Genomic DNA, 22,212 nt, shown 5'->3' with positions numbered 1-22,212 from the left:
CTGTGGAAAAGTGAGCTGCCGAGTCCAAGTGTCTGCATAGGACCTTATGATACACTAGGTCAAATGCAGCTGAGAGATCTAGTAGTAGGAGGAGGGCTGTCTTGCCTTTATCTCTCAGCTCATCAACCTGTGTTTCTAAGTCGAAGAGATCTAGTAGTAGGAGGAGGGCTGTCTTGCCTTTATCTCTCAGCTCATCAACCTGTGTTTCTAAGTCGATAAGGGTGGTTTCCATCCCATGTAAACTCCTAGGAGATTATGCAGTTCAAGATATTTTTGAATATGGGTATATGCGATTTTGTCAAGTATTTTCAGTAAGAATGGTACCATCGCGAAGGGACAGTAGTTAGTGGGAATAAGTGGATCTAGGGTTTGCTTCTTGAGGAGTGGGATTACCCATGATTGTTTTAGGTTGGATGGAATGGTGCCGGAGAAGAAGGAAGCATTGATCAGTTTGGATATAAATGGTGATAGATCTCTAGCAGCATCTTTTAGGATCAAAGCTGGGCAAAGGTCGCCTTTACAATTGAATGGTTTGAGAGATAAGATCATTTTCTCTGCCTCTAAAATAGAGGTTTTGGTAAAGCGGAATCTAGTGGTCTGGGCAGTGGGCATATCACTAATCGGAGTGGTATTAGAAGGATGCTGTAAATACAAGGTGTCTTTTTTTTGTTTTATTTTATTTTGGAGTGTGTTTATTTTATTGGCTAGCGCATGTTGAATATCTGAACACCAGGTCTTATTTTTGATACAGATGTCAGGTATGGGAATCGGGGCTCTAGTTTTTTTAGTATGGTTAATAGTTCCTTCATACTTGAGTTGGATTTGGCAATATCTTTGTTATAGGAGTTCCGTTTTGCCAGCCAGATTTTATTTTTGTATTGCATGGAAATAGTAGTTAGCTTGACTTTATTTTCATTAGAAGGGCATAATCTCCAGGTAGTTTCACACTTACTTTTTAGGAGATGTAAGTCCTTTAATTGTGGAGTGAAACACTTGTTTAAATGGGCTTTAGGTTTGCTTGCTCTCAGTTTAAGTGGAGCAATCTTATCCAATGTGGTGAGCATAATTTTTTTATATTCATGGACCAGTGTACTAGGGTCTAGGTTGTCAGACAATGAGTTTAGAGTAGGGAGAATGGCAGGGATCACTTTGCCCACTGTGACATTCTTTTTATTTCTAGTTAGGCAGGGTGGAGCCGTTTGACGGTCCTTAGGAGCTGGTCTAGTGGTTGATAATGTGAAAGACACAAGTGAGTGGTCTGTCCACAGTTGTGGCATGATGGAGCTAATAGTGGCTGTGCAATAATGATCGACTAGCCAGTCTAGGGTTCTCCCTTTAATATGGGTGGGTTTGTTAACTTTTTGCAACAGTCCTAGTGCAGTAAGGATATTGGCTGTTTCAAGACCATGCTTGTCCGCTGGATCATTGAAGCCTAGATTAAAGTCACCTAGTAATAGTAGTTGGGTGGTCGTTTTGAGGTTGTTGGCTAGTATGCTGTGCATATCATCCTCAAATGTCCCAAGAGGACCAGGTGGTCGGTAGATTAAATGGATAGTAAGTGACTGGGAGTTCTTTAGAGGGAGTTTGGCAGTGAGGATTTCACATGATTGCATAGTTTGCGTGGGAGGGGGCTAGTCTCAGTAAGAGGCGCGCTCTGGATATGATGCTGATTCCTCCAACTCGGATTCCATCTCTGTCTTGCCTGGATGTTGTGTATCCATCTGGGATGGCTAGCATAAGCGAGGGTCCTGCGGCATTGTGTATTCAGGACTCTTGTTATGGCAAGAAAGTCCAAATTGCCTTTTTAGTATTAGGTTGTCGATGTCCGTAGAATGGGCAACGAGAGATCTCGCATTAAGGAGTGCTCCTTCAAGGGGGTGTGCCTCCGTTTTAGCTGTGACCTGGGTGTGAGTAGGTAAGTTAAGGTCAATTAGCTTAGGTTTATGTACCCTAAACTGAATGGCATTAGCGCGAAAAGCAGACGAAGAAGTGGGCTGGTTAGAATTATTGAGCTTCACACTAATGGGGCAATTTCTTATCTTGTTCTTCGAAGGTAGTGATCTTGTAAGCGGTTCGTACAGTTTGGTAAGTCTAGCATAGAGTTTGAGGTTTCTATCATTGGTAGTGCATGGGTGAGTAGCATAGGCTCTTGGACCTGTATAGCACAAAGGAATATAGGATGGACAGCTGCCATATTCCGTGGGCTAGGTGAGACTTGTTCAGCCTCAAGTGGAGGGAGTCACCAGTTACAGTATTCTGAGGTACTGGTAGAGAGGAGTATAGTGGCAACCACTACACAGTAGGTAATGTGTTGGTTTAACTTGTTTAGCAGGAAGTAGTATATAGCAACTGCGAGTACTAAGGAGAGTGGCAGATGCGCACCATGAACAGAGTCAAATGTCCCGGGCAGTATGAACACAGTCAGATGTCAAGTGATACCAGTGAGGCAATTCAAACTGGGCCGTATGACACAATCAAGTGGAAAACAGTACACAGAGCACACGTTTTCAAAGGGCAGAAATGGGCACAATCAGAGGCAGGTAGGAACTATGCAGTATAGGCAGTATAGGCCCACTCAGGTTGCAAACGGGAAGAGGTGCGCAAGGCACAAATACACAATGGCAATATGCACACAATCAGTGTGCAGGGCACAAATACATAAAGGCAATATGTACACAATTTGCGCGCAGGGCACACATACACAATGGCAATATGTACACAATCAGATGTCAAGTGAGAACAGTATGGCCGTTCAACTGGGCTGTATGACACTATCAAGTGGTAGGTGAGAACAGTGCACAGGGCACACGTTCTCAAAGGGCAGAGTGAGCACAATCAGGCAGGTAGGAACAGTGCAGTATAGGCAGTATAGGCACACTCAGGTTGCAAACGGGAAAATAGTGCACTAATAGCGGGGCACAAATACACGGTGGCAGTGTGACACAGTCAGGATGCAAACGGGAAACGGTAGCGCAATCAGGAGGCCAGTAGATTCAATGAGCCAGTTCGGGTGGCCGGTAAGACCAATTAACAACAGCAAAAGGCGAGTGGGCATAGAAAGTAGTCTAAGTTGGCCAGTGGCATTATAAGCAGGTCATGAAATATGGGGATATGAATCGATAAGCTGGCTGAGGTAGGATATACTAACATTGAGCAGGGGGGATGGGCTACATAAGTAGTGGTGCAGAGAAGTTATGTGTTGCACATGGACGGTGGTGAAATTACTTAAAATTGCACAATCAGCAAGGTAATCAAGTAGTATGAAATATACATTTACAACGTGGCACATTCAAACTTGTACAATACATGTTTAACTTATGGTGGGGGAGCCAGCTAATGGCATTCGTTCTATTGCAGTGTGACGTGACAAAGTATCAACGTGTTTGTAAGTCAGTAGGAGACGTAGAAGTAGACTTTTGATGGCCATGCAGGATGTGCTGTTTTAGACTTGATGTTAGTCACAGATGAAAATGAGGGTAAGCTTCCGAGGCCCATTGGCAGTATGACATGGCAATAGGCACGTAACGGCAGAGCGTTAGGACAACAATACCGGGTGTAAATGTTATCTTAGATGCGTCGGTTGAGGTAGATAGGCCAAGCTGAGCAGGGGGTCTGGCAGACGGCGTGTACAGCTGGGGACAGGCTCGGGACAGGTAGGAGCCTTGTTTCCCTGGGCCTTGCTGACATGGGCCGGCTTCCGCCTGCTAAGTAAGACTGAATAAACAAATGCACAATAAATAAGTCCCTGACTTCATTCCTGGAATGTCAAACACTTGCGTACATCCTCTGTTTTCCCCAATATTTACTGTACCATTATTTCAGAGGCACAACCATTTCTTAAGGGCATCGACCCATGTGAGTAATTTTGTAATGTTGGGCCAGTATTCAGTGCACAGTTTATCAGCATTTTCCAGTTTCAGTAATGCTAATGTTTTGCATATTACTACCCCGTTGATCCACCCCTGAGGTGTGAGCACTGTTGTCTTCATTTGTAGTTGCCCTCACTCCCTACATCTGTGTATTTATTTCCAATTTTTTATCATTTCATTGCAACATTTTATTTTATTTGAATCTAACTCCTGAACCGGGTGCCCATGGTTGTTCACCTATACCCAGGACACAGTTTGCCATTGGAATTGTCCTTGGATTAAACATAGTGGCAAATATGTCATGCATTGTGCCTATAAAAACCCTGGCAACACCCATAGCATCGGGATTGAGAGAACACGCGTAGCAGATCTCATCAGATTTCCCTCTCCCTACGTTGGCCATGTGCTTATACCATAAGCATTTATGTGCTGCAAGTTGGTATCAACGACTCATCTTAATACTGTAATCTGTTTAATGGCAACAGGGAAGGGTTGGGATGTTGCTTCATCCAATATAGGTGGGCGCATAAAGTTAGCATACATTTGCTTGGGTACATTATATAGAATCACTTTTCATAGTGCCAGTAAAATAAAGAGGCATAGAGAGCAGAACATAAAAAAGGCAGCTATGGGCATTACTGCTAAAGTCTCTACCTGTTGCAAGGGGGCACAGATGTTAGGCAGGCTATGTGCCAAAATCCTATACTTGACAGAATTAAAAAAATCTGTTTTCTTCACCTTTTACTCTATACTTTCACATTGATCTTGTGACTGTCATCGGGAACATATAAGAAACATGACATCATAATTGCTAAGAGGAGGTGTTCAAAACAAAAAAAACCTAGTCTTAATGAAATAAGAGGCAATGTACTTGTTTTGAATGCCTTATAGTTGTCAATTATAAAAGCAAGAATCATATACAGTAATGTTCATAGAGTCAGCATCAAATAACAGGGTGTGATAATGTGTTTGATTCTTCTGGGTTTCAAAGTGAGGGTAGTTTTTATCATGCAAGTTAGAATGTTTTTCTTGGGGGGAAAGTTCTAGCTAAATAGATGTCTCTTTGGGAAGAATGCAATTGGCCTCATTACACGGTAGGCGGTAGCCATGGCGCTATTAGCGCCACGGCTACCCCCTTACCGCATTCTGGGTCTGTGTTCCCGGAATGGGGACTTACCAGGTAATTCCGACCTTGGTGGGACCGGTAAGTCCCCCTTCTGGGAACCATTCCCCATTCCCATTGAGCCCCAATAGGGCTCAATGGGAATGGGGAAGGAGCTAATAACGGTACCGCAATTTGCGGTACCGTTATTAGCTCTGAAGTCCCTTAGCGGGTCTCTTCCATAACGCCTTGGAAAACCAGGCGTTAGGGGAGGGACCTGCTAAGGGACCTCGTAGTAGGGTGGTAAGGGATTACTGGCACCGGTGCTCTTACCGGTGCCGGTAATCCCTTACTGCCTACCGTGTAATGAGGCCAAATGTTTTTATTGACTTTCCATAAAAGTTGTCTGCCACTGATAGCTGATCTTGTCTGGACCCTTGTCACTTCTTCTTCTGTTTCGACGTCTGCATGGTTTAACATCGCTGAGATGAATCCAGGCTCTTCTTCCTTGTACTTTGACCGCAGTGGGAGTTACCTCCTCCACCATAAAGGGACCATTAAATCTCAGTTTATGCTAGAGTCTGGTAAAGGCTTTTTACATAAACAAGATCACCAGCTTATAGGGCTAGCAAGCTCTGTAGGACAGGTGGTTCGTTGTCTTCATTATTCTTCTTTGACCCCACTTACTATTTGCAAATCTGTTGAAACATAAAATAAATACTCACTATCATAGCAGCCAAATAGTAATGCATTTGTTTCCAAGAATGACAGCAGTAGAATGGGCATCTGTTCGCGCTATAGTGGGAAGAGCAAGAGGTATGTGCATTCGGCGTCCTGTCACCAGCTCATGAGGAGTCAGGTGATGGTCTGAACCAGGCTGATTTCATAGTGCAAATAACGATAAGGGTCAATTTTAATTGGTTAATCTCTCTTTGAGGAGGTCATTTACCCTCTCACTCTCACAAACCCTGTTGCCTGCATGTGATAAGCAGAACAGAATTTGTGCGCTTGATACCCAGTGATGTGCTAAAAAAAAAGAAAATATTCACAAAGTGCAGTTCGTTATCAGACTGAAGAATTTTGCAAACTCCCCATCTTGGGTAATCCTCTCTAACGCAGAGTTTGGCAGTACACGTGGCATTGGGATGTGTGCATGGAGCTGCTTTGAACCACCAGGATAAATGGCACACGACTACCAACATGTATCGGTAGCCATTGTAATTTTTAAGCATATCTACATAATCGATGTTCAAGTGCTGGAAAGGCTCACTAGGACAGGGTTTGCTCCTCTCACTACTCACAGCGTATTCCCCACAGTGTATGTTTGGCACTCTGTGCACTTTACTATGGAAGCTGCAACATACTCAGTAAGATTAGACAAAACCAATCCTCTGAAATCAAGGTCGAAAACGTTTCTCTTGTTGTATGTGCAAGATGGTGGAGCTGATTTAATGCTATCTTCAATAATACACTGTGATATCTTCATCCTCATGCATTTCAAGGGCTACAATAAGCACTACTAGCTCAGCTGCTTGCTCTGAATCTCGCACTCACTACTACCTCAAATTTGCCATCCAATTTCAATCTTACCCATTTGGTACCCCTTACCCTGAATCTTGGTCAATAGTTGATGAACATGAATAAAGGGTATTTCCCCGCTCAAAGGGCATTTTCTCTAACATGGGGTATGTAGTCATAATGTTCAGTGTACTTTGTGCAGTCATGTACTTTGTTTCCCTCCTCTAGTGGCTCTGCTATGAACGTTGCTGGATTCACTACCTTCCACCTCACTATCTTGATTGCTGTGTTCGAGATAATCCCTTCATACTCAGATGCTCTCTGCATAGTCAGTGTGCTTTTGGGTTTATCAAGAATGGTGAACAGGGCAAGCTCCATGTACAACATCATTTCACACCTCATAGTGATAGTGGCTGCCTTCTGAATAGGAAAAGCTGCCGCCACCAGTGTTTGCTCACAGGGATAATGGCCACTCATCGCTGGGTCTAGTCTCCCGCTGTAATAAACAAATGGTTTGTGTCCTAAGGATGTTTTCTGAGTGATAACTGCATAAAATACCTGACCCTCGACTGGTGGATCTTTGCTTTGGAGAGGAGGAGGGGGAGCCAAAGGTGCTTTGCCCACCGCTTTATTGTGATGAAGCATCCTCTCCTTCAGGGGCGGAAGTTCCACCTTGTCTCCGAACACTTTCCACAATTCTAGAATGGATAATCTTTTCTGCAGCATTTTCCCCTAATACGTGGCATGTAAATATGTGGTCTTGTGTTGCACCACTGATTTCGAAAGGGTTCCCTCTTGGTCGAACCCACAGTGCATGATACTTTTGATACTTTTGTATCTTACTTTTGTATATCGGCCGGGATTAGCATGGTTGCATAAGGGTAGTATCTCCTCCGATAATGGCACATCACACTCTTGAATGCCAATAATTACCAGATTTAAACCCCAAACACTCTTCAAATTTAACACCCCTTCATTCTCTCTGTTTACAATTTTCTATTAACATTTTTTTCCACCACATTTCTATATTTCCTTCCAAGCCTCTCGACTTCACCAACATCCCTCTGGATCCACTCCATAAAAACTGTCCATGCTTCACAACTCCGCTTCTTAAGTCACAACTAAAAGTCCTTGTGACCTATGATATAAACCAATTTTAACAATGTCTCATTTTCCATACCCTTCAATGATTTCACCTCCCTACAGCTGGCCAATAAACACTTACACATATGTATATATAGGTGCACCTTCAAAATTCTTACAGCTGTCTTCTTGTCAAAGCAAGGGAATCTTCTTTATTCTTTCATCAAACCGGGATGTTTGCAACGCATTCTGTTTTTATTTGTTTCATTCATATACGGTTCGTAGACAAACCATAACAAACTTTATATATGTAAACAGCACCTCTATAATTTAAATGTTGTTATTCTTAAATCCTTTAAAAATCCCAAAATGTATATTCTATCACAGATTATTCTCCGATACATTGTGCAAAATTACAAAAGTGCAAAACCTACCTAGAGCAGCAAATAAGCCTCCAATAAATTAAGTCATGTTAATAATGGTCTGGACCATTTGTGCAAAAATAACAGTGTCCAAAACGTACATTTAGCATTTAAGATCATGCCTATTCAAATTGAAAAAATGCAATCTTATAGAAGACAAGTTAGTAATTGAGAGTTAACATCATTAAAAGACACATTCATGTTAAAAATTAAAACATGTATATGAAACATATATATTAACCTGTCACTGAACCAGATCTTAAACACCACAATATTGCCTAACAAAGAATCATTTCTCTACAGAAACGCAAGTGCGGACAGTTGAGCATCGATAATGAGCAGAACACGTCTAATTGATCAAACCAATGCGATGTTGTCACCCCACATACAGCAAATCCATAAAAATTCCCTTGAGTGGCTAGTTACACCAATATTAAGTTTGCCAAAAGCTGCTTAAAATGTTTAAAATGCGGGCAGAAAATGACAAGGTGTTTTAAGGTCTCCGGTTCATAGCGGCAAAGGCACAAGCGGCACATACCATTGGTATTACTGACATTTTTGGAGGGCCAGTATTGTGTTCTATCATTAGTACTGATTTGATTCAGTTTAAATCTTATAGACACGGATCGAGCCTTGTCACAAGGGAAACACAGAAGATACAGTAAACATGGTTTTCTCTTTTTTCATAAAACGTGCATATTCCTGATATGAACTATATCCACCTATTGTCACAATAGTGCTCATCCAATCATGCTCAAAGTGTTTTTTCTTAACATATGCCGGACACAAGGTAAGGTCTTGAGTCTTTACCTCTATATTGTTCAAAAGTGCTTTCAGTTTCGCATCAAACCATACAAGTGATGCAGGATAAGCATTGATAAGCATCTGGGACAAATATTCATATAGAGAATTTGCAGGAGTGATCATTGCAACACATTTTGCTTAACCCCTTGGCTAAGGACATCCTTTTATCAATCAATCATTACAATACCTTGTTCCGAGGTTTAATACGTCACCTTCTGAGACCCTTGTCCCAGGGAGTCTTCATTAATACAAAAGTTTATCACAATGTTCCGACTCTATACAAATAATTCCCTCCCACCTTCATTTGTCACTACAATGCTCTTATACTTACATTATCTGTGGATCACCTGAGGCATCAGGTATCACCCCTCCATCAATGGGTTGCTTGCCAGCGGGTCACCTCCTCTGGATCGGAGCAGGATTTTTACCAATGGAGCTCCTGACAACCGTCTCAAAGTTCAGGTTTGCAACAAAAGAGTCGACCTTCTGGGGGCTTTTGCCCAACCATCCTGGCTCTGCTGCCATGTGCAATGGAGTGGCCGGGAGTCCCAGCCCCAAGCAGAACATGTCCTGGAAAATACCAAGCCCATAAAACAGAATACTAAGAAAAAATGACAAAGGCCTGATGTATTCATCAATTGTAAAACAGGGGAAGCAGTTAAGCACACAAGTCTCAAAGCTCTTTAGTTTCATAGTTCAGAGCAAAGGTTTAAAAGGCAAAAATATTCACTTCTGACATCACAATGTTATCTCAGTAAGTAAAACTATTTGAAGGTGGGATTCGGTTAGTGGCATCACATAAGTATATCATCTGTTGTAGTCAACATTATGATTGGTTTTAATCTATCTAAAAGCTCTACCAGGGTCCACCTCTAAATTGATCATGGTAAATACATGCCATCTCTACACTACTTGATTGGTTAGTACAACTGTTACCAAACCAAACCATTGGAGAGCAATCATTATTTGGCATCAACGTCACCAACCTTGATTCCTTGGCAGGTCATCAGCACATGACCAATATTTTAGAGTTATGAGATGACATCCAGGAGCTGCCTTTCCCAATTTTAACCCACCATCTCAGATTTCCTAGGCCACCCGCCCTGGCCTCTGCTTTGAACTGCTTTGAACTGGGTTCTATTTTGCATCTTTTATTCTGAGAATTTGGAGGGAGGGAAGGTCTTGGTTTCTTTGTATCTAGAGCCAACTCAAGGTCATGTGTGAGGAGACCACGTTTTGAATTATTATGTATGGATTTTACCAGGATTTTAACCATTTTACTCTCTCTGTCCACTGGAGACGTGTTAAAGCTACTTCTCGCTGTATTACTCTTATTTAATGAGCACTCTGGTCCTTAGAGGTTGTCTGTTTATTTAATATAAGAGGAATATGTGTTGTGCTTGGAACTGTTTATCTCATGCTCTCCTTGGTACCAGCCCAAACCTTCCATTTCTTCAATAACCTTGGCACACTGTGCATCTACTGTCCAATTTGTTAATCTCTGTGCTTTTTAGCTAATTCAGCGAGTGTGTCTTTCTTGTAGATGTGATGCTCTTTCAAGCCCTTCTTTGCAGTTGAGCATGGGAGCGCCATCCATTTAATCCAAAAGTCTGGTTTTCGCTGTTGGTCTCTGCATTAAGCAAGTATTACATATGTTTATATGCCTCTTGCGTTACAGCGGATATATTCAAGTATAGTTTTCTAGTGTCTATTGAGTATAATATATGTTTTTCATTAGAAATGCAGGTTGACCTAATGTGCGCATAGCTTTATGAGGAATGCAAATCTGCTTTGTGTCTCGTGTGTCTACTTGTGTCAGAAGCGAGATGACATCACTTGCTTTCATCATTCTTTAGTTACAGCATGTCCATGTATGCCAGATATTGTAGGTTCATCTCCTCTTCGATTCATTCCAGGTTATGGTTGATAGGGTCGTCTTAGTGAATAATGCCTTTCGTGTCTCCAGTAAGGCGTGTGGAGGGGGGGCCAGTTGTCAGGACTGATACACTTCTCTCATTTGGGTGAAATAGATGCGGGGGAGGGGCCAACACTATGGCTGGTACATTAAACTGTCTCTTGACTAAATGTATGCGAGTTGAGAGCTTTTCTTATGTGCTGGGATGTTTGAGGCAGAGTTCTGGTCCAGTGTCCTCATGTTGCAGGTTATTTCATAATATGAGGGTAAGAGGTTCGATTGTCTGGTTCAAAACCAGACAGCATCTACATGTATGTTAGTAAGGATGGGTGTTATAAAGTGTGTGTCAGCATCTGACTACCTAACATCATTCTTCTGTATTATTCCTGCATTTGTTCCTGCCTCCTTGTCGATTAGTCACTTCTGTTTTTCCCTCCTTCATACCACAGTATCCCCACTGCTCACTCTATCTCCCATTTTTCATTCTCTGATAACTGTTCTACTCCCTTTTGTCCTCACATGCCCTGATTTCCTCTTTCGCTCTTTCTTCTGTACTCTCACCTTCCCTTTTTCACTACTCTCATTCTCATACAGAAATGCTGCATTTTCTCTCACCTTTGTTTCTCCTTTTCTTCTCCCATCTTAACTCTCCTTTATCCCATTCTGGTGTTCTTTCTAGTTGTCTCTCTTCTCTGTCACTCGCATGTTGTTCCTCATCTCCCTCCCTTTCCCCTAAATTCCCTGCATCCGCCATTCTGTCTTTTGGCCTCATCTCTCCTTCTCTGGCATGTTGCCCCTGCTCCCACTTCCTCTTTGGTTTGGACGCATTCTGGCCTTTTCACTCTTCCTGTTATATAATTTACCTTCCTCCTCCTCTCCGAATCTGTATTCTCTTTCTTTCCTTCCAATTATCTCTCCTCTGTCTTCTGATCGACTGCACTCTCCCTTCCAGTTCCCCCTATTCTGTCTCTCTCTCATTCTCTCTCACACAAATTGACAGCCCTTTCTCGATGTATCATTGCTGTTTTCAATCATTTACACTCAGTCTCACTTACATATTCTGTCTCTCGCCCCCTATTCTCTCCCTCGAAGTGTGTCTCTACCCCCTTTCTTGGTGTTCTGTCCAGCCCCCTTTTCTTTCACCTGTTGTCGCTCTCCTCTCCTCGAATTGTGTTTTCGTATGTCGCCATCTTCTTTTTTCTTCTGCTTACTCAGTCTATGCTGCTGGTTGCACTATCTATTCCTGGCCTGTGGAAGGGTCACAGGCCACCATGTCAGCCTGCCATTGTACTCCAAAGACAAAGACAAAAGACACAGTATGGGTGCCTTCCATGCTATGTTTACTTTCCAAAGCACACCTCGCCCTGGCTGCAAAAGGCTGCCTCTGCTGCTCATCTTAACTAACAGAGCAGATGTTAATTGATTTCTTGCCGTGAGATGCACGCCTCTCCAGACACGGCTCTGGTTCCTCCCAGGGGCGCAAAGGTTTCTCTACACTTTCCCCAAGACCAGGGATTCAAGTCCTCTACCTGATGTATGGTTCTACGGTTATAAAATAAGCACATTTCATTGTGATAAAAGTTAAGACCTGAAACCTGCGTCTCTCCAAACGTTTTGGTCTACAACTGCCATGACTTCTCACCATTCAGATACTGGCTGGGCTCATGGGAGTTATAGACACAGGCATGTCAAGAGCCAAAGATTCAAGGCAGAGCCATGATTAGGGCAGTGGCAAAAAAGTCTCTCCCCAATGCAAGTGTAGGTTTTAAGGTATGTTGTCTGATTCTGTGAATGTTGCAGTCTGCTAACACTGGTGGAATATATGCCATTATGCAGCCTGCACAAATCTGCAAATCGGAGCCGATGCTCATATTGTTTGTTGAGGCACAATCTTCTATCTGCCCCAGAGCACAGTCTAACTTGGGGTTTTGTAATTGTTGACGGTTCATTGTATATGTGACAGGGTCAGAGAACTAACTCTGTCAGGGACCATCGCTGCCTGGAGTAGGAGGCCTTGCATGGGGCATGGCAGAACCTCCCCTACCCCAAAGGCGGGGAGTTGGGGGTGACCAGTCCCTGAAATTGCCCATGAACATGCCCCGAATGTTTAACTGGTACCCATTTCCATTACTCAATGCCATGCACCCCCATTCAATCCGGGGCACTCTTTCTTCTTTTTCAGAACTACCCAGACCAGAATGCACGGCCAGAGCGAACAAATTTGGTGGTCGATGAATGTATTTATTTATTTGGATATCATTTAGACAGGGACCGTAGGCATACTAACGCTTGGACAAGACTAACAAACAAAATCATATAGATAAAACTAAAAGCTGGGGAGCGGAGAATGCACAGTCAAAGGCGAACCAATGAGTGAAAGAGAAAGGTTTTGAGGTTATGCTTGAATTTCTGGAAGCTGGAACAGTCTCTTAAATCGGGAGGAAAAGCATTCCAACATCTGGGTACAGAGTGAGAAAAAGACCCTTGTGCTACAAGAGACAATTTTGTTTTGGGAATGTACATTAGCCGGGAGTGGTTGGAGTGGAGCACTCTCTGGAAAGGAAGCCAACTCAGTCTCTCGGATAAGTAGCCGCGACTCTTTCCATACAGTAACTATGCAATCCACGGGAAGCCAGTTCAAGTACCTCCTTGTGGTGGAGTCAAGATCAGATCTCTTTAGGCCTTCCACAATCCGCACCACATTATTTTGGATGACCTGTAGATGTGCCATTTCGCCCTTGCTGGTACCCTGTAGTAGACTGGCACAGTAGTCCAGGCGAGCCCCAATGATTGAGTCATTGCCATGATTGAGTGGGGCAGTTAGAGAGATTCAGGAAGTGCCTAATCTGAGCCAGCAACTTTAGGTGGTAGGCTGAACTGGAGACCAGGATTTTTATATGTGACCTCATTCATAGTTCCTGGTCTAGGACAGCTCCCTCATTTTCGACTTTGGAGTGCGTGACTATGATGCACCCTGAGACAGTGAACTGCCAAGCTTCTTTAGCTGAGATGCTGTACCTGTAATCAGAGCTCTGCTTTTTTTAAGTTGAGGGCCAGATGAATGTCTACACTTGTGGGTTAAAACTCATGGTGATGGCACACTGAATATGATTAAGAAACTGGGATCCACCTATGACTGTTTCTATATTGCTGAATGTAAAATTGCCACAAAAAAGAAAGTCTAGACCTTAGGCATCGTATTTGATCAGCAATTAAATGTGAAGGCGCACGTTAGCAGTCTGGTCTCATCTTCCTCTTACTATATAAAACTGCTAACTCATCTTCGGCCGTATATTACTCAGACAAATGCAAAATCTACTGCTAGGGCCATAGTACGCTGAAAAATTGATTATTGCTGTAGTCTTTTGATAGGCATTTCAAAATCAGAATGTAACAGCCTACAGGTAATCCAAAATAGTGCGGCCAGAGTGGTCATAGGCCTAATCTGGAGAGACCATGTCTCAGAGGCTAGAAGGAGCCTGCACTGGCTACCAGTTCAATCTAAATTACTGTACCGCTTGCTGCTGATCACTCACAAATGCAGCCTAGGAGTGATGCCAAGTTATCTGAAGGTACTGCTTGTTGAGAATGCCAGTGTGAGACTCTGCAGATCTAATAACTCGCATCAATTGAATCCTCCCAGTTGTAACACCAAAAAAGCCATGAAAGGGGCTTTTATGAAAGTGGTGCCTAGGGCATGGAATGTCCTTCCGTTAAATCTAAGACATTTAAAAATAACAGATGTCTTTAGGAAAAAAATTAAAGACCCACTTATTTTCATAGACATCTTTGCTGATCTGCTGCTTGTCATTCTGGAGGGCATCTGTTTAATGCATCATTCCTGTGTGTTTGTCATTGTCCTAAGTTTCTGTGCGCCCTTAAGCCTACGGTTCCCTGGTTGCGCGTTATAAATAAATAAAGTAAAGTGAAGTAAAAAGGAAGCCCCAGAGTGACAGAGATGGAGATGCCATGCTAGGCCCTATTGTGAGAGTGAAGCTGGCTAATGCAAAGTTCCATTGAAATATTAAAGCCAGTCCAAAACTTTGCTTTCCGTTATAAAACCTAGTGAATGAACAAAAATGGGCCTATTGCAACTTCAGTAAAATACAAAGACACCGAGTTGAAGGAGAGTTTGGCATAGAACTGTGATTGTAAGTGTGTCCAATGGAAGCAAACACAAAGACGCAGGTGCTGCAGATGCTGACTTCATGTAAACTCCGAAAGGCACCCTTTTGCAGATTCAAAACTGCTGCAGTACACATGTGAAAATAGACTTAGAAAGGATATGCATGTGCAAATTTCATCATATAAAATGACAGCTTGTTAAGAGAAAGGCCTATTTCATTTATGTCGAAGTGAACACTGGTTTCTTATGAACTGTGACCTATCTGTGTGCATTAGATTAATAGTGAATCTAACTCTGTTCACATATAGTAGAAAAGAAAGATTGTATTTATGAACAACAGGCCTAGATATAATGCTAGAATGTTACATGTAAGCACATCCTGTCAATTAAAAGCTGTATTTTCGGAAGCATGGATGCAGCTTGTGTTTTCACCACTGAACTGAAAGGTCTGTGACTTTGAAAATTTGACCTCAAGACCTTTGGCTGAGTACCTCTAGGAGGAGATGTTCTGGTATTCAGTTTAAATGCTAAAATATACAGAGAAGTAAACCTAAATTATGGAATTTACAGATAGCACACGCAGCAGAAATGACCTTTAATGCCAGGTCCCCCATTAACTGTGCATTAGCTTCAAACAAAAATCCTTTGAAGCCCAGGAGGAGAGGGCATGATCAGATAGGCCAGTCAGATGTCCTGATCAGGTCATAGAAGGGAAATGAAACCTAAAATTTGGTGAGGGACCCATGTGCTGCCTTCTCTTTGATTAACAGTGGACCCCCTTTTCTTTTATTAAAAGAAAATCGTATGTCCCAGTGAGCACACCCCAGATTCATTTTAAAGAGGATAACAAGCCAGTCTCGACCATGTACAAATGAATTTTGTGTGATTAATACAACCTGAGCTATGAGAAAAATGATGATTCTGGCCTTCCCATAATTCTGAGGGAATAGAAAGTTGTTGTGATGATAGGTAATGGAGGGAAGGTTGGGTTCAGGAAGGTGCAGATTTGTGACTATTTCGGCTCAGCAGCAAATCGTGAAAAATGATAGCTAACATAAAATTTATATTGTCCGATTTGCCATAAAATGTAGATTCCAAACATATATAGGTTTATGCAGTTATCTGAAAAATCATGGTAGCTGCCATGTTGTGAGATTTTGTAACACAAAAAGGTAAAACCCACCTGTCATTTTGAAATGATGTAATTTTCCTCCTCCCTCAGCTTCCATAACCCATACCTCTCAACTTCTGGTCCTATCTGCAGCCAGTAGGCATCTTGGTGGGAGATGATGTGAGAAAACTGGCCAATCCATAGAGTGGGAAATATGATAATGATGGAGTGTCACCAGCCTTATAAGAGCTCGGTTTTCTCTCTGGGAGCGACTGACTTACTGATCTTTCTTTGACTTGTCGACTCTTGGGACTTTTCTTTGGACTTTTGATGTTTCCCTTGACTTTCCAACTCTATTGCTGGAGGTAGTCTACTTCTGAACTCTTACAGAGAACTAGCAGAGAGAGAGAAGATCTACCAAGGCCTTACACATTGTGTGAGAGACATAGATTGGGAAATCTAGAAGCTAGCTTGGCCTGCCATTTGAGGAGCCAGAGGAAGTCTGGGTGCTGGGGACTACCATTGACTGAAGCCTTTGACAAGATCTGTGCTGTCCTCATAGGAGCCCTGCTGTTTCATTGGATGCCCCATAACCAAGACCTCCCATGTAAGTAGATATATCCCAAAGCTATCAAAGGCATGGGAGAAATCTGCCTGCCTTAATCTCCATCTCGCATACTGGGTAGATGTGTGGTACTGGGGAGACGCTTGGCACATTTTATTAAATGCAACTCAAATTAATTCCACTATAGGAAATCACTCTATCCATTTAAATCGACTCATGTTGGTACAGCCTGCCTTAATCCTTTCCATTAAATTGTGGGTAGGGGGAAGCTGTGTAGATCCTTAGCACCTTGAATTGAAGTTAAATCGATTAATTCCCATATAGAAACTCATGGGATGATTGTTGTTAGAGTTCAAAATTAACAAAGTTCATGCCCAGTGTGTTAGAGCCAGTTTAGACCATAAAGTACTTGGGTGACTCGACCTTTCTGAAACCCCTGTGTTCTGTACTGAAGGGGCGGGAGGTGTCCATAATCCTAAAATAAGTAACCCTAAAATGCTGCTATTAAAGTGAATGTAGAAGGTGAAAAACAGAATTTTTCATTTATTTACTTGCTTCCCAAAACGATTTGGCCAAAGCCCTACCTTTCATGCAAAGCCCTGCCTTTCTTGACTTTGTCTTTCAAATAAAAAAAACAAAATGATGTGTCTACTGTATTACCACTCACTGTACCTTTCCTTCAGATCAGAGGGGTCATATCTAATTGATGCCTAGAGGGCGGGCAGTGCTGGGAGAAAGGATTATTGTGTCAGACTAAGCCATTACTGTGTGTTTTGTAAGTAAGTTTCCCATTGGTTAATTTGCAAGAAATATGATGTAAATTGTGATTGTTAAGTTCAAAAATGTTCCTGTGTGGTGTAGTATTTGTACGTTCATTAGAAATATAAGTGAGTCAATTGTTGCAATAACTTTACATTTGTGATCTTGTGTCGTGCCACAGTTTTAGTGGTTGACCTTTTGTTTGCTAGTCTTCTTTGTCAAACCTTAAATAAATATATATATTCTTACTATACACCAGCCTGGTTCCTAGCTCATCAGTGCTATAGAGGATATTTGTTGGTGTGGTGCGAGACGGGTTGGAGGCCTCACTAAAGTTGTTTCTGTATAAGCGCTTTGGGTGTGCGTCACCTTGCTTGGGGGGCAAACAAACTCCCTCAGTTGATAGTGACCACTTAAAAAACTGCAGAACCATCCATGATTCAATTTCTTTGTAGATAAAATATACTTTGCTAGTGTCTTTCGCATGAGCGCCTGAAAGGGGGATAAAACACTGTGTGCCATCTGCGTAGTTTGTGTATAGGGCCCCCTTTTCCTCTAGCATCTCAAAGAGTGGATTTGTGTATATTTTAAAGGATGTAAGTGAGATGCACGCACCCTCAGGCACTCCACACAAGATCAGATAGGCCTCGGCCATAGAGTCATTGTGGAAGACTTTAGCTTTACGTCTACAGAGGAAGGAGCTAATCCACTCTGCTGCCTCTGGGGAGAAATGAGCTCAATTGTTAATTGCCAAGTTGATTATGCTCACACTACCATTTATTCGTTTATTTTTGCATTTGTAACAGCGCCCTGAAACCTCAGATATCTAGGTGCTAGTTACATTAGGGTGAGGGGTGACGGGGTGTACAGGTAAAGGTAAACAGGGAAAGCAGAAGGCGGAAGTCATGAGTTTCAACAGTGATACAGTGTCTTGGCTCCGAGGAGTTTAGGCGAAAAACCAAGTTTTCAAGTTTCTCCTAAAAGTCCAATAAGAGGGTTCCATTCTCAAGAACAAGTGGAGATTGTTCCACAGCTTGGCAGCTACAACAGGGAAGCTTGAAGCGACCTGCAGTTTGGCAGTTCAAGCTGGGCACTTTGAGCAAAAGGACGTGTGAGGAACTTAGTGGGCGAGGTGGGCTTTATTTTTCCACGCACTGAGAAAGGCAGACTGGTGCAGTTTCAAAGAGGCACTTGTGAACGATGGAGAGGATCTTGAAGTTGATTCGCTCTTGGATCAGCAGCCAATTGGCGTTTTTTCTGGCTTTGAGACGTGGCCATGTTTGGTAAGACCGAGGGTAGCTCAGATGGCATTGTTTTGCATGATTTGTAGCCTTTTCAGGTTGCATAACGAGGTGCCAGCAAAGAGGGCTTTGCAGTAGTCCAACTTGGCCCCGGTGATGGCTCTGGCAATTGTGAGACGATAGGGTACAGAGAGGAATGGCTTACTGGTGTTGATGGTTTTGGCTGTGAAGGCGGCAGTGGAGGAGTTTGCGTTAACTTGATGTGAGAGGTCGAGTGAAGCATCCCCATAGATACCCAGAGTTTTGGCAGCGGTGAAATGGGGATTAGATTGCTGTCAATGTTGAAAGATTTGTAGGCCGGATCCAAGTCACGGAGAGTGGAGGGGTAGCCAACAATGAAAATCATGGTTCAGTCATTGTTTAAGCATAGCATGTGTGTTGCCACCCAGTTTTGGATGATGTTGTAGGCTGAGTTGATGGTAGCATTGTCTTGGTAGTAAGAGCCTGAGAGGGGGAGGAGAATTGGGGTGTCATCAGTGTAGTTCATGTAGGAGATTCTGAGGACATCCAGGTGATGAAAAAGGGGTTTTGTATAAATGTTATACAGAATCTGGGAAAGGCAAGAACCTTGAGGGATGCCGCAGGTAACTGGCGTCGGTGGGGCAGCATGATTGTCTATGAAGACCCAAGAGGATCTGTATGCTAGGTAGGATCTGATCCAGCCAGTAGCTGCAGGAGAGAAGTTTGCTGTGGTGGTGAGGTAATGGCAGAGAAACTGATGGTTGACGAGATCAAACACGGCTGAGAGATCCAGCTGAGGAGCAAGGTGGTTTACCTATGTCTTTGATGTTGTCTAGTTGATTTTCCAAATCGAGCAGGGCAGTTTTCGTGCCATGCCTTGTGTGGAAGCCTGATTGACGAGTGCCTGGGATGTGGTTGGCTTCAAGGTATTGTTGTACCTGAATGTGGGCTGCACAGTTCTGGATCTTTAGGTTGAAGGGCACTGCTGGGATGGGGTGGTAGTTGGTAGGGATGGAGGGGTCGAGGGAGGGTTTTTTCAGTAGCAGGAGTAGCCATGCTTCTTTCAAGGATGCTGGACTGGTTTTTGTGGAGAAGGAGGTGTTGATTATGGCTCTGATGAATTGTCTGAGTTACTCTGCGTAGTCTTTGATGATGGGGGCGTGGCTTGTCTAGCCTTTGCCACGAGATGGCTTGAGGCTTTTGATTATATTGGCTACTTCCATTTAGAGATGGGGTGAAAGTCAAATGGCGTGGAGGATGGGCAGTGTGGAGCCGCAGGGTGAGAGCAGTGTGGTGGTTTGGCTCTGATGGCTTTTTGCTTGGAGCATATTGTTTTCTTTCTGGAGTGTGAGGATTACCATCCTCGAACCCTTGTTCCTCGGTCTATCAGAAATAAAGCAGGTAGGCTTTTAACGCCAGAGCCAGACCTTCAATGTAGAGTGTCATCCATCTGTACATCTATGTGCTTGAATGGACAACTACATCACACACTCACCTGTCACTTCTAGCACAGGTACGGCTACGGCTAGTGCAAAAAGATGCACATGCCTCCAACCCTAGTTGAGGGGCAAGGAGTGACATAGTGGTGAAAGGATAAACAGCATCTACAAAGGCATTGAACGACCAACATCAAAGTCTGGTTGGGGTAGACCAGTGTAGACACCAGTGGAGCCAATTTGGCAGACCACAAATATTGCTTACAAACTCACTGATATTATTACAGTTACCAGCAGTTACTGAAGCCAGTTTCAATACCATCTCAAAGTTTTGAGATTTCCCAGAAGTGTGTTTTATTTTTTTTCAGTAGAAATGTTTTTCATAATCGTCTGTAGGTCATGACCTCCATGGCTTTGTTGCTTTGCAGCACATCAGATTAATTTTTCAGGGAAGACGGTAGGGTGTGGATGAAAGCTGTTGCCAGAAAAAACAGTACCTTCACGAATTAAATACTGTCATACCGGTATATGGTATCAATCCTAACAAAAGGACCAATCGTAACCATGGAGAGAAATCCCAAACTATTTGAAAAGAAAAGGAACATTGTCCCCAGAACACTGTCTTGCCAAAACACTAATCTGCATTATCGTTTGCCCCAAAATATAACACAGTGATGCTTTCACTATCTTGCGTAGATGATAGATATGTTACAGCTCCAAGCCACTCTTCAAACTGCTGCAAGAGCTCTTTCAGAGAGCTAGAACTCTTTCCAGTCAGACCTTATAAAGACGGCTTTTAGAAAGGGGGTGCCAGTAACTGTACCCAGTAAATGTGTTTGGTTCTACTTAGGAAGTGTTCATCTCACATAACCCCATATGATATATATATGATATATGATATGATATATGATATATATGATATATGATATATGATATGGTATTTGTAACGCGCCTATACACAAGTGTTTCAAGGCGCGACGAGGCAGGGAGGGGGAACAAGGGGAAGACAGACAACGATCCTACTAGGCCAGGTGTCATTCAGACCGCGCAAGTGCAGGGGTAGGGGGAAGGGAAAAAGTGCAAGGGGAAGGGGGAAGTGCAGTACAAGTAAGTAGAATACAAATAAATAAATAGGCCAGCTGGTGGCAAGTGCAAGGTAAGTGCAGACAAGTGCTGGGAAGGGGGGGCTGTAGGGATACAGAGACAGTCCCTCAGTGCAGGGGTTGCCATGGAGGCAGTGCAAGAGGAGAGTGGCTGGGCCCAGGACCGAGGTTGGTGAGAGTGGCCCAGTTGCATATTCGGTGCAGTTACAGTCGAGAATTTAGCAGGGGAGAGGGAGAGAGAAAGCAGAAGCAAAGAGGAAGGTTTTGAGGTGCTTCCGGAACCGGAGATGGTTCTCCTCAAGTTTCAGGGAGGCAGGAAGGCTGTTCCAGAGGGAGGCCCCTGCCGCGGAGAGAGATCTACCTCCAGCTCGTTGCTTCGAAAAGCGGCTGACCCTGAGGGAGTTGGAGACGGATGAGCGAAGGGCTCGGGAAGGAAGATATTTAGGAAGAGAGAGTTGAAGTGCATGGAGTGCTAAGGAGACCTCAGACTCATTGACCGGCTCTTATTGTATTCAAGCTTCAGGGCTTATGTCCAGGGACACCTCAAAGAGGGAGTTCTTCACACCGGCGACTAATTGAATCCAGCGCCTCTGCGAGCAGCAATAAATCTCCTTTACTCAGGCTTAATGGAAATAGTTGTTGCACATATTCAATGTGAGGGTTTAAACACTGCTACTGAGCCAATAGGAGGATGCTCCGTGTTGGGGGCCTGCTCCAGATCACCGGGCAGGCCCCATATAGACATCATGCACACCCAACATGGGCCGTTAGGACGGCGATCACGCCGCAGACAATGTTGTGGCGGTCACCCCACTCGCTCCAGGTCACTGGAGCTACCCACGTGGCCGGGGGCACCCAGCACACGACGGCCCGGCTCTGGGGACACCGAGGCTGGGGTCGCCACAACAGCCATGGTCACATGGCCTCCATACTCCTTGGGATGGTGTTGCCCTGCAGGGGCACCGTCCTTGTGCTGGGCCCCGTCCTCGGGCCTACAGCATGCGGTGTGGCTTCAGCATGGCGCAGGACATGAACGACACCAGAGCCTTTTGCTGGTCAGACTGACGAGCCAGAAACAGCCCGCCCCTTTTATTAGGTTGGTCACATGGCTACTGTCACGTGGCCCATTACAACATT

Source organism: Ambystoma mexicanum, chromosome 3q, assembly GCF_040938575.1.
Source record: "Ambystoma mexicanum isolate Mex_15411 chromosome 3q, UKY_AmexF1_1, whole genome shotgun sequence".
NCBI classification, from domain to species: Eukaryota; Metazoa; Chordata; class Amphibia; order Caudata; family Ambystomatidae; genus Ambystoma; species Ambystoma mexicanum.
Note: the sequence above shows the minus strand (reverse complement) of the source record.